Below are 12,508 nucleotides of genomic sequence, written 5' to 3'. Positions count from 1 at the left end.
GTAGCTTCTTCCCCAGCATTGGCCTGGCACTTAACTGGTTTGCCTACTTGTAACACAGATAGATACAGCTAGACAGGAGTTGCTGTCCTGCCCATCATGCAGCCTGCACACAGGCTTGCCTCACGTGACTATGCATGGAGGAACACTACCAGAGGGGTACCAGAGGGGTACAGTTTTTATTTCAAGGCAGGAAGTGCTGTCAGGGCAGATTACATGACATGGCCAGGAAATCTTCCAGTGAACTCATTTTAATCTTGGGTCTGGATATGTTTTATCTCTTTTCATGTAGCCATAGAAGAACACGTATCACAGGGCTGTGTGGTTCACAGGCTTCCACTCCAGTTTCAGTTGTGCAGCTAACATCAGCATGGCAGTTCCTGTGCCATTACGTGAGGCTATGGGTAGATAACCAAGGAGTAGTGTCTGGCTGATAATCCGGCAGCATGTGCAGAGCAGTAGGAAGCACAATGAGTTTTTTCCTCTTTGTAGCTTTGCTGACCATGGGCAAAGGCAAAGATTAATGGGCAAGAAGTGCCTGAGAAGAAAAGAGAGATTAAAGCTGTTGTAATTTTGGTTTAGAAACATGGCAGAAGCATTCTAGCATTCTAACTACTGGAGCTGCATTTGAGATAGCTGTTTTCTGTCAGGTGTGTCTCCTCTCAGCACCAGCATGGGCTTTCATCTGTCCTTTAATTAGTGATAATTAGAAGTTATTATTTATTTTTTTAACAGCAAAATGCAGCTGAAAGCAATTACCCCTAATTGCTAATTAGTGTATGTACACCCAAAATTGGAATCTCTTCATCTCAACTCCCAGTTCTTGCTGGAGTCAGTTGATGTATTGTTGCTACTGTTTTTTACTTCAGTTTTGGATGGCATGATACTTAGTCTTTTTAGTGGTTTCTCTGAAAGCTACAAAATACCTTCTTACAAGTGCTATGATCTTCTTGAAAGCATGATCTCATTAACTGTTAGGCGTCAGTAAAGAGAAGATGTTCTTTGGTTTTGGAAGTAAAGCTTAAATTGCAGTCATTGACATTGGGAATTACTCAATTCCTGCAATTTGTGACTAAAATCAACCTGAATTTCTGTTTGATCTCAATTTCATCTGTGAACATCATCATCCTTTTTCAGCACGCTAAAGGCCGTGCAGGCTGCTGTTCTTGTGCAGATGAATTCATGGTATAGTTCATCACTGACCTCTGCAATCTGAAGTCTCAGATTGTTTTGAAGTTTAAAAGTTTAATTCAGAGATACCATGGCTTCTCCTTCCATCTGCATAATTTTATCCTTAACAGTGTAGGAAAGACTCAAAGCTGCCACATTCTGCCAGTGGGAAATGGCCTTTCTGATACTGCAGGCACAGTCTTGTTAAACAGATTGTTAGGCGGGTTGAAAACTGATGGGACCACCTTTGGCTGGACTCCAGGGGATCAAAGGGCTTTCATCCAACTGGAACCAAGTAGTGAACAGAGTACCCAGGGCTCAGTGCTAGAGTCCACATTGCTTGACATTTTCATCAGCAGACTGGTGAAGACAGAGTGTGCCTTCCCCAAATGTCAGCACACCAATGTGGCCCTAAATTAGGGGGAGAAACATGGCAAATGGAAAAACCTAAGTCCAGAGGGATAAACCTGGGGACTAGGCCAACATGAAGCTCATGGAGTTCAGTAAGAAAAAGTGAAGCAGTCTGTACCTTGGGCAGAACAATTGCTTGCACTGGTAAAGGCTGGGAGGTGACTATGGCTTGTACCCCATCTGATATGGAAGTGGGTATTGCCATGGATGCCTGAAGTTGCCAGTAGGTATGAAAGTTGTGAGCTATTTCCCTTCCTCCAGGTGAAGTTCCCGACGACTGGAAAAAGGGAAATATAAGCCCCAGTTTCGAGAAGGGGAAAATGGGTGACCAGGGGAATTACAGACCAGTCAGTCTCACCTCTGCCTGGTAAAATCTTGGAGCAGATTCTCCTGGAAGGCATGCTAAGGCACATGAAAATCAACAAGGTGCTTGGTGACAGCCAGCATGGCTTCACTAAGGGGAAATCCTGCCTGACCAATTTGGTGGCCTTCTATGATGGGGCTATGGAACTGATGGACAGGGGTAGAGCAGTTGATGTCATCTACCTGGACTTGTGTAAAGCATTTGAGACTGTCCCACACGACATCCTTGTCTCTAAATTGGAGAGACATCAATTTGATAGGTGGACCACTCAGTGGATAAAGAACCAGGTGGATGGCCGCACACAAAGAGTTGTGGTCAATGGCTCAATGTCCAGCTGGAGACCAGTAACAAGTGGTGTCCCTCAGGGATCGGTGCTGGGACCGGTCTGGTTCAACATCTTTGTTGCTGACATGGACAGTGGGATTGAGTGTGCCCTCAGCAAGTTTGCTGATGACACCAAGCTGTGTGGTTCGGTTGATACGCTGGAGGGAAGGAATGTCATCCAGAGGGACCCTGACATGCTTGTGAGGTGGGCTGATGCCAGCCTCATGAAGTTCAACCATGACAAGTGCAAGGTCCTACACCTGGGTCTGAGCAATCCCAGGCACAGCTACAGGTTGGGCAGAGAAGAGATTCAGAGCAGCCCTGTGGAGAAGGACTTGGGGGTGCTGGTTGATGAGAAAATGAACATGAGCTGTCAGTGTGTGCTTGCAGCCCAGAAAGCCAACCATATCCTGGGCTGAATCAAAAGGAGCGTGACTAGCAGGTCGAAGGAGGTGATCCTGCCCCTCTACTCTGCTCTTGTGAGACTTCACCTGGAGTATTGTGTGCAGTTCTGGTGTCCTCAACATAAAAAGGACATGGAACTGTTGGAACAAGTCCAGAGGAGGGCCACGAGGATGATCAGGGGACTGGAGCACCTCCCGTATGAAGACAGGCTGAGGAAGTTGGGGCTGTTCAGCCTGGAGAAGAGAAGGCTGCGTGGAGACCTCATAGCAGCCTTCCAGTATCTGAAGGGGGCCTATAGGGATGCTGGGGAGGGACTCTTCATTAGAGACTGTAGTGACAGGACAAGGGGTAATGGGTTACAACTTAAACAGGGGAAGTTTAGATTGGATATAAGGAGGAAATTCTTTCCTGTTAGGGTGGTGAGGCACTGGAATGGGTTGTCCAGGGAAGTTGTGAATGCTCCATCCCTGGCAGTGTTCAAGACGAGGTTGGACGAAGCCTTGGGTGATATGTTTTAGTGTGAGGTGTCCCTGCCCATGGCAGGGGGGCTGGAACTAGATGATCTTAAGGTCCTTTCCAACCCTAACTATTCTATGATTCTATGATCCAACAGTCCACCCTGACTGTGAATAAGGCAAACCCTCTACTAGACTACATTGAGAAGGTCACTGCCACCAGACTGTGGGAAGTTATCATGAGCTTCTGCTTGGTTACTGAGAGGCCACAGTTGGAGTGCTGTTTCCAGCTTTATCCCCCACCCCAGGTCAAGGGGGCTGTGGAGAGGGTCCAGTGGGGGACTACGAAGATCATAAGATGACTAGAGCATGTCCTGGGAAAATATATTGCAGACTGGGCAGAGAATAGATTGAGAGCAGTGCTGAGGAGAAGGACCTGGGGGTGTTGGTCAATGAGGAACTTAACATGAGCCAGCAGTGTGCACTCGCAGTCCAGAAACCAACTGTATCCTGGGCTGCATCAAAAGGAGCGTGACCAGCAGGTCAAGGGAGGGGATTTTCCCCCTCTACTCTGCTCTGGTGAGACCCCACCTGCAGTACTGTGTTCAGCTCTGGAATCCCCAGCACAAAGAAGGATGTGGACCTGTTGGAGTGAGTCCAGAGGAGGGACATGAAGATGATCAGGGAGCTGGAGCACCTCTCCTATGAAGACAGGCTGAGACAGCTGAGCTTGTTCAGCCTGGAGAAGAGAAGGCTCCAGGGAGACGTTAGAACAGCTTTCCAGTACCTACAAGAAATCTGGAGAGGGACTTTTTACAAGAGCCTGTAGTGATAGGACAAGGGGTAATGACTTTAAACTGAAAGAAGGTAGATTTAGGTTATATATTAGGAGGAAATTCTTCACAATGATGGCAGTGAGACACTGGCAGTGGTTGCCCAGTGAATTTATGGCTGTCCCATCCCTGGCAGTGTTCAAGACAAGGCTGGATGGGGTTTTGGGCAACCTAGTTTAGTACAAGGTGGCGCAGGGGGTTGGAACTAGATGATCTTTAAGGTCCACTCCAACCAAAACCATTCTGTGATTCTATGATAGTGGCTTCCAGAGGTCACTTCCATCGAGCATGCCTGTGACTGCATGAAGAGTGACCTGATGTGCATTTGCATAGTGTGTATTTTCATGCTATTCTTGAACTTTGCCTGTTGGCAATTCTAAAGGAGACTTGAAAAAATATTAATATGCTAAGGCACCCCAAAAGCCAATGGGTAATTACCAATCATTAAAACAATTGCTTTTCTCTGTCTGAAAATAGCCCAGCTTAAAAAAAAAAACAAAAACAAAACCAAAACAAAACAAAAAAAAAAACAAACCAGAACCAAACACCTGAAGGAGGTAATCCAAGTGTTTTTTATGCCACCTAGTTTTAGCAATGTTACAGAACCACCTGCCCAGAACCAAATGCAGTGTTATAAGTGCCTAGGCATGTCTTTCCAGAGATCCAGAGAACAAGACCTGCACCTGAGCCCAGTGCCCACTCTGCACTCTGCCTTCAGGCTTCTGTTCCCACAGTCAGCAAATGCCAACTGCAGTGTGATTGCTCCTCAGAGAATATTGGTTGTGACTGATGCTGCAACATTTCATCCTGTAGTAGTGAGGACTCACTCATAAGTGGAGGTGAGCATCAGACTCTTCCATGATCTGTTTTCCAGTGTTTTCCCCCAGTTTAGTAAGTTGCGTATTTGGAGGAACTTTGTCTTCAAAAGCTCTTCTAAGATTACTTTCCTTGTTTTCACATCCTTGCCTCAAATGATAGATCCACCTTTTAGCCTGAGGGTATATCCATAGTACTTTTTCCTCCCACTAATGAGGATAAGAGCACTTCTGGCTATGCCAACGGCACTTAAAAGCTGCCAGGCTGGTGTGGAGGAAAGTGCACTGCCAGCTCTGCTGCAGACCTTGCACGTGTCTGTGGGCGGGACAGCCAGCCTTTTCTGCCGCGCTGTGACACAGAGATTTCTGGAGTAGAGAAGCATTTGTTCTACCTCTTGCCCTGCCTGGGTGGGTGTGCACCATGCTGTGTGTGCCCAGCCAATCTCAGGGAGAGAGTCCCACTGGAGCTGCACCACGGAGTCCCCTTGGAGGGCTGCCAAAGTCAGCAGCAGGCTTTGCAGCTTCAGTGAGAGCAGGGAGTTTAGTAGGCTTCACCTATGGAAAGTAATTTTGCAGGCATGGTCTATATTTAGCTGGCTTCTGTTTGTGCAGCATGAAGTCATTGGAACAAGTTAAGTTTATTGTTTCATTTGCACCAGTGTGGAATCTTGCAGCTAATGCAAGTCAAATCCCACCCTCTGAGCACTGCTCTTGTTTAACTAGGTGGCACGTTTGATCCTGAAGCAGCTTGTAAAGTTGAACTGAAAAAAAGAGGGAACCTTCATCTGCCTGTAACGTGCCACCAGCATGGGGAAAACAGGACAGTTGTGTGAGTCCTGTACAAGGCAGGGATATGCCTGTGCTGTGAACACGTCACCCAGTGAGAGCCACAGTGATTCAGGACCAGTGGGTGTGCGCTTCGCATGTCAGCCTGCTCTGTGTCTGAGTGATTGATCTTTGACTCTTCTAAGCTTTTCTTACTTACAAAAGTCTTGATCTGCTAGATGTTGTACTGCTTCTAACTAAAGAATTAGTTTCTACAGAATACCTACTGCCTTTTAATTATTCATTCCTTCAGACATGAAATAACCAATATAGAGGATCCTATTATGGTTAGCTCTGTTTAAAAGGTAGCAGCCCCTTGTGATTTTGATATTTAATGCATGAGCAGGGACTGAATTCTCCTATTGAGCCTCCTTAGATGGTGCATCAGCTGCTGCCTTTGGGCAGCCTAATGTATAGATGCCCCAGGGGCATTTTGTTCATTTTATCCTGACCTGAAATGTTATAGCTGGAGTGACTAACCTCTTCTAACCACAGCTGTCTTGGAGCAGGATCAGAAATGGGTTATGCATTGTTCTAGTTGTCTGGTAAGGAGGGGAACTACCTCTGTAGATCTGTGCCACTTTATCTGCTGTGAGACTGAAAGAACAAACAGAAGGGAAGAGGAACAGATAACTGTGTACCAAGATTACAGACAAGATCAAAGACTTATGGGAAAATCACCAGCAAAACAGGGGGGTAGGAATGAGAAATGCAAAGAAGGAAAGGAGGTAGGTAGTTCTCAGTACTTACGTCTTCAGCCACTTGTGCAAAACAAGTTCCTCTGTACATCTTTGGGAATATGATTGGGATGAGCAGCTAATAAATGTGTAAATTAACTGTTCTAGATCAACAATATGCATACTTTATTCTGTGGCTTATCAAAGGGTAAGTAGAGGTAAGGACAGAAGGGAGAGAGAAAGTGAATGAACTCTTAAGATAAGGACTTCTCTTGTAGTACAGGCATGCTCTCTTGAAGCAGCCCTGCAGATACACAGGAAAGAATGGACAGCCACCCTGTTAACATACATTACACTTACTCAGTTTATATCACAGCTCTATGTTACGTTTTTAAATGCTTTTAAAAATCTTAAGTTGTTGTCATGTTTGTTTGTTGGTTTTTTTTTTTTCATAGACACACAATCAAAAGACAAGCTCTCATCCCGAGACCTTACAAAGTGCTTGTGAAAGGTAGTGACACTGGGGCACAGACAGATTCATTTGTTTGCTTCTCTCATGTTGGTGGCATATCTTGGCCATCCTCTGTTCTAAATACCAGATTGCGAATATTTCTGAAAATACAGCCCTTACATACAGCCGTTGGATCACTGAATGTTTGATTAGACATATCATAATTTCCCATCCCCTGTGAGGACTCATGCTTTGTTTATGAAGTGTCTCCCGTCTGGACAGCAGCAAAAAAAATCTGTGTGATGTGTGTGTGACTCAGGAGACTAAACAAAATGGCTTGAGGGCTGTTAAGGCATACTTTTACATACAGTTTAAATAGAAATAAGCCAGTGCTGCTGCCAAGACAGGCAGAGCTATAACACACCCTTTCCCCCTTGGCTCATACAGGCACAAGTATTTGTGTGACTGGGTGGTGAATTGGATCGAGTGACCAAGTTAAAATAAACCCTTTTGTCCACCAGGTTAACTTTAGCTGGCATCAAATCCTGCATCTGGTTTGCCATAGAATCACAGAAGGATCTAGACTGCTCTTTCCTATCTCCCACTTTGCCCAGACCACTTGTGTTTGGGAATTGCTGGAGAACAGTAAGCAATTCTTTGCACAAGGGTGCCTTCGTTGGGTATGTAAGCTGTGAATCTGTGATAAAGGTAGGGAAAAACATACATCATTAAGCACTGGGTTTAGTTATGTAGCAGTTAGAGAGGTAGTTTAATGTTTTAGTTACAACCACTGTTTCCAAGACCAGGTAATAATGAATGACATGATTGAGTTATAAACCTATTCAAATATGATATTCATATTAAAGTAGTAGATAACACTTGTTTGCTTTTAAAGATGTCTCTCACTACCTTCTGTGAGAGTATCCCTTCCCCTGTGATTAAGCTCTGATCCAGGCTTTTGCCAGCCAGTATACTTGCAGATATAAGGGCTTTAGGTTGCTTCTAGACGTTCACTGGCAAGGAGCTGAAGTGGGACAAACAAAATTTGCTCTTCTTGCTCTGTATTCAGATACCGTCAGTTGGTATAAAAGGAAGTCTGAGGCTGGCCTTTGTTTGGATTGCAACTGGCTGGGCTAAAATCTGAGATGAACCAAGAACAGACTTGATGTTAAATTTTCCCCTCCTTCTGTTTGATACTAGGACATGGTGCACAGGCTAATGGGTGACAGCCTAACTCATGAGGGAAATATTTCCTAATGCCCTAGATTATTAAAACCAGGGGTTATTTTAACACTGCCTAGCCCATTAGCTGTTAATATTGAATGTATGTTGTTATTGTATGATAAAACAACACAGAAGTGATGGAGATCACACATGGGCTCACAGTTACTTCTCTGCTGAAGTCACCAGAAGGTGCAACAAAGAGTTTGGCAGCTCTACAGGAGGCCAGCTGCAGGAGACCAGATACTAATTGATGTGGTTTAAAACTTGTTAAGGCAAAGTTAACTTGCAGCTTCTTTTAAATAATAAAGCTGCTAGGTTAAGTTTATGTTAGTTCAACATTTTGTATGATGTGGGTTTTAATCTGGTTCTACAAGCTTTAGGATGGATTTACTGTACTGTTGAACAAGCAGCAAGTTTCCTTTGCTGTTTATGCTATTAAGTTATTGTGTTTATCTCTGAAGATAATGAAATTAATTCAAAATTGACTTTACCTCACAAAGCTTTTAGGAGGCAAATTCTTGGCTAGGGAAACCAGCTTCGACCCAGTATTAAAAGTATCTTTTTGAATGATTCTGGAAAAATTACTAAAACCTACATTTGGGACCCAAATTACCATACAAAATGAGGAAATTGAATGTGTATGGGGAAAAATGTCTCTTAATTGTTTTTCTTGTCACGTGTCTTGGAATATCAATAAATGTTAAAAAAAAAGACATTTTTGTAAGGGTGAGGGTGCATTTTTCTGAACGCATGAAGCAAATACTTCAGTCGTTTCAGAATGCAGCATAAAAACTAAGCTGGCAAGGGAATAAAAGATGATGAAAGTAATCCAGTTAAAAAAAAACCCACCAAATGTGTCCAGAAAACACTGGCAAGTTACTAAAGAAATACCCAGTGAGACATTTCAACAGTTTGTTAAACAACAGGTACATTGTTTGGGCTCTTAACATGTAAGTGACCTGAGATCTCCAAATAATACTTCGAGCTCTGGAGCTGCACCAGGATACCTGTCCTTTCTCATGAACATGACCAGTCTTCCTGTGGCACCTTCTTAGCTCATTCTTTTCCTGCTTTTGTGCCAACAGAGTAGTCTAAGGAATCTCTCTGGAAATGTGGCTGCAGGGCTTATGGCCTACTCACAGTTTGAACTCACATTTTTCAACTAGCAGGATTACATTTGGGGTTTTGTAATTAAAAACTTCTTTCTGAGAGGAACTTTTTATTCCTTATGATTGAATATAACTCAGTACACCTTGCATTTAAAAAAACCCCAAACTATCGTCAACACAAGATAGCATTAACCAAAACTTACAAAATTAATGCTTCAGTAAATTGCAGTTGTATTGGATAATCCTTCTTTGGAGCTACAAAAAATCTGAGATGCTAACACTGCTGTGAAGACAAAATCTAGAGACTGATATATACTTAATAATGTGCATGAATACTTTCTTTTCTCTCTTTCTTCCTTTCAGCAAGAATCCTTTTTGTATGTAAAGTGTTATTTTCCATCATTTTGCAATTACATGGCTCTTTTTGATGCATCACACTTGCACACTTTCCACAAGCTCTGAGCTGCTGATTAATTTTACTAAGGATTTGTTCCCAAATTATACAACAGGAGTGTCGTGGTTTAAACCCAGTCAGGTAATTAGTTCGCTCACTTCCCCCCCTTTCTTTCCCTCCCCCTGCTCTCGGAGGGACGGAGAGGAGAATCAAAAGAATGCAACTCCCACGGGTTGAGATAAGAACAGTTTAGTAACTAAGGTATAACACAAATCACTACTGCTACCACCAATGATAATAATGATAAAGGAAATAACAAGGGAACAGAATACAACACCTCACCACCCACTGACCGATAACTCGCCCCCCAAGCCCGACCAAGCTCGGACCCATACCTCCTCCAACCCTGCAGTCTCCCAGCCCTTCCGGCTAACTCTCCGTTACATCCCGGGCATGATGTGCTGTGGTATGGAATACCTCTTTGGTCAGTTTGGGTCAGGTGTCCTGTCTCTGCTTCCTCCCAGCTTCCCCTCCTCCCTGGCAGAGCATGAGGCTCACAAAGTCCTTGGCCAAACCAAAACATCTCTATCAGCTCTGTTCCCGAGCTGAAAGTCAAAACACTGCACTGCACCAGCTACCAAGGAGGAGAAACATGACTGCTACTGCTGAACCCAGGACATTATCCACCCCTTATTCCATACCATTCACGTCATGCTCAGATCCCACATTTTCAATATACCATCACTCTTATCTTGGTGCACTCTTATCTTAGTGCATGGACCAGTCCCTATAAAGCTGCTGCGTCCATCTGGTCCATGTCAGGCTCCATCTCTTGTAACAGTCTTCCAGAGCAGGAGAGACTGTGTGCAGTGTTCACACTCGTGAATAACCTGGGCAATAGTGTCCATTGTTAAGTCCACCCCTTGATCATGAGTCCATCTCTGTGTTGCATCTCTGCTCTGATGGCCTGAAGTGCCATGGGCCCACCAGGCTTAAAATAATTCACTGTCCCCTTAAGCAGTTTCTGCAGCTCGTTGCTGGGGACTCCATACAGCTGCCTTCCATCTCCGATGCTTCCAAAGCACTGGAGGGGCCCAGTGGACTAGATACTTGCCCATACTGTCCCACACACCCTGCCACTCATGACTCTCCAGCCTTGGGGAAAACCTCTTGGTCCCCCTATATTGTTGTCTAACCCCAGACAAGACCCAAACCTGACTCTGCTTAACTTTTGAGATCAGACAAAATGGTTGTGGGTAAAACACAGCCTGTGTGTGTGCCAACATGCTGATCCCCATCACAATCAGCAGGCAGGTCCCAAGGATACCCAAAGGCCATTCAGAGCCTTCAGAACTCTCAAACGATGCTGCTGTGCTTGTCACTGGGGCTGGTGTAGCTGCTGTGCTTGCCGGCTCTCCCACCACCGGCTTCTCTTTTCCTGAGTCCAGCTCTTCCTCCTCTGCCTTGCTGGGAAGTGCTGCGTGGTCTCCTGCATCCTCCTGGGGCTCGGCGGGTGGCTGCCGGGGAATGCTCTCGGCCGTCGCGGGGCTCGGCTCCTCCGCGGGGCTCGGCTCTTCCGCGGGGCTCGGCTCCTCCGCCGCCTTATCCCGCTGCTCGGCAGCCGCTTCCTTCTGCTCCTCGACCGCCCCGGCCTCCTCCACCGGCAGCCGTCCCCTGGCGGCCTCCGGCCCCGCTCCCGCCGTCGCTTGGTCCCCGGGGCCGCTCTCCCGGGCCGCTTCAGCAGCCGCCGGCTCCCGGGACCGCTCCCCCTCAGTTCCCCGCAGCCTCACGAAGATGGAGAGTAGGGCGAGGGCCAGGACGGTGAAGAGCAGCCGGACGGCCAGGTACAAGTCCACGGCCACGTCCGTCCCGCCCTGCTGCTGGAGCCCGCCCGTATTACAAGTCATTGCCATAAAGCACAGTGAGACAAGAACCTTAGCCCAGGCCCACACTTGATAAACACTAACACAGCAAATACCGGCTCTACGTAAGTTACAACGGTCTGAAGCTGTGAGATCAAGAAGAACAACTCTGATACCCAATAAATCAGCATTGTGACAAATGACTATTAATCCAGTCAAATCTGTCGTTATCTCAACCCTTCGTGCCCCACGTTGGGCGCCAAAAAGAACTGTCGTGGTTTAAACCCAGTCAGGTAATTCGTTCGCTCACTTCCCCCCCTTTCTTGCCCTCCCCCTGCTCTCAGAGGGACGGAGAGGAGAATCAAAAGAATGCAACTCCCACGGGTTGAGATAAGAACAGTTTAGTAACTAAGGTATAACACAAATCACTACTGCTATCACCAATGATAATAATAATAAAGGAAATAACAAGGGAACAGAATACAACACCTCACCACCCACTGACCGATAACTCGCCCCCCAAGCCCGACCAAGCTCTGACCGATACCTCCTCCAACCCTGCAGTCTCCCAGCCCTTCCGGCTAACTCCCAGTTACATCCTGGGCATGACGTGCTGTGGTATGGAATACCTCTTTGGTCAGTTTGGGTCAGGTGTCCTGTCTCTGCTTCCTCCTGGCTTCCCCTCCTCCCTGGCAGAGCATGAGGCTCACAAAGTCCTTGGCCAAACCAAAACATCTCTATCAGCTCTGTTCCCGAGCCGAAAGTCAAAACACTGCACTGCACCAGCTACCAAGGAGGAGAAACATGACTGCTACTGCTGAACCCAGGACAAGGAGTCAGTGGTTCTTTTGGAAATCTTAACAAATAGCATTTAGTCAGCTGAAGAATCATGTACTTGCTGGCAAGAATGATGCTTTTAAAAAGAAGTGTCAGGCATAGCTGTTTCCTAATTGTTGAAAACATTTAAACTGAAAACAGTGATGCTTCTGTGGATGCTGCTTTACAGAACCTTTCATGCCCCTAAATTATTTACAGTGCTGTTTTGCTGTTTTGCTTTTCTATCTACTTTTTGTATGTATGCAGAAAAAATGAAACATAAAATGCTTGTGATTTTTTCCCTTCCCACATTTTCTCCTTGCCCTTGAATAAAAGAAGACAGTTTTGTGTCACAGTAGTGTAAAGGGACATTCCT

General features: G+C 45.6%; 1 protein-coding gene across 2 annotated transcripts in view; it reads left to right on the top strand.

Annotated features, from left to right (window-relative positions):
- CLMN (calmin) overlaps positions 1-12,508 on the top strand; it is an 83,519-nt gene that overhangs the window by 22,359 nt on the left and 48,652 nt on the right. The gene's annotated exons all lie outside the window — the stretch shown is intronic.

Source organism: Pezoporus flaviventris, unplaced genomic scaffold, assembly GCF_033815535.1.
Source record: "Pezoporus flaviventris isolate CSIRO_AGI_PZ_B2104156 unplaced genomic scaffold, CSIRO_AGI_Pfla_v1 ptg000036l, whole genome shotgun sequence".
NCBI lineage: Eukaryota > Metazoa > Chordata > Aves > Psittaciformes > Psittacidae > Pezoporus > Pezoporus flaviventris.
This window is presented reverse-complemented; position numbering and strand designations above follow the sequence as displayed.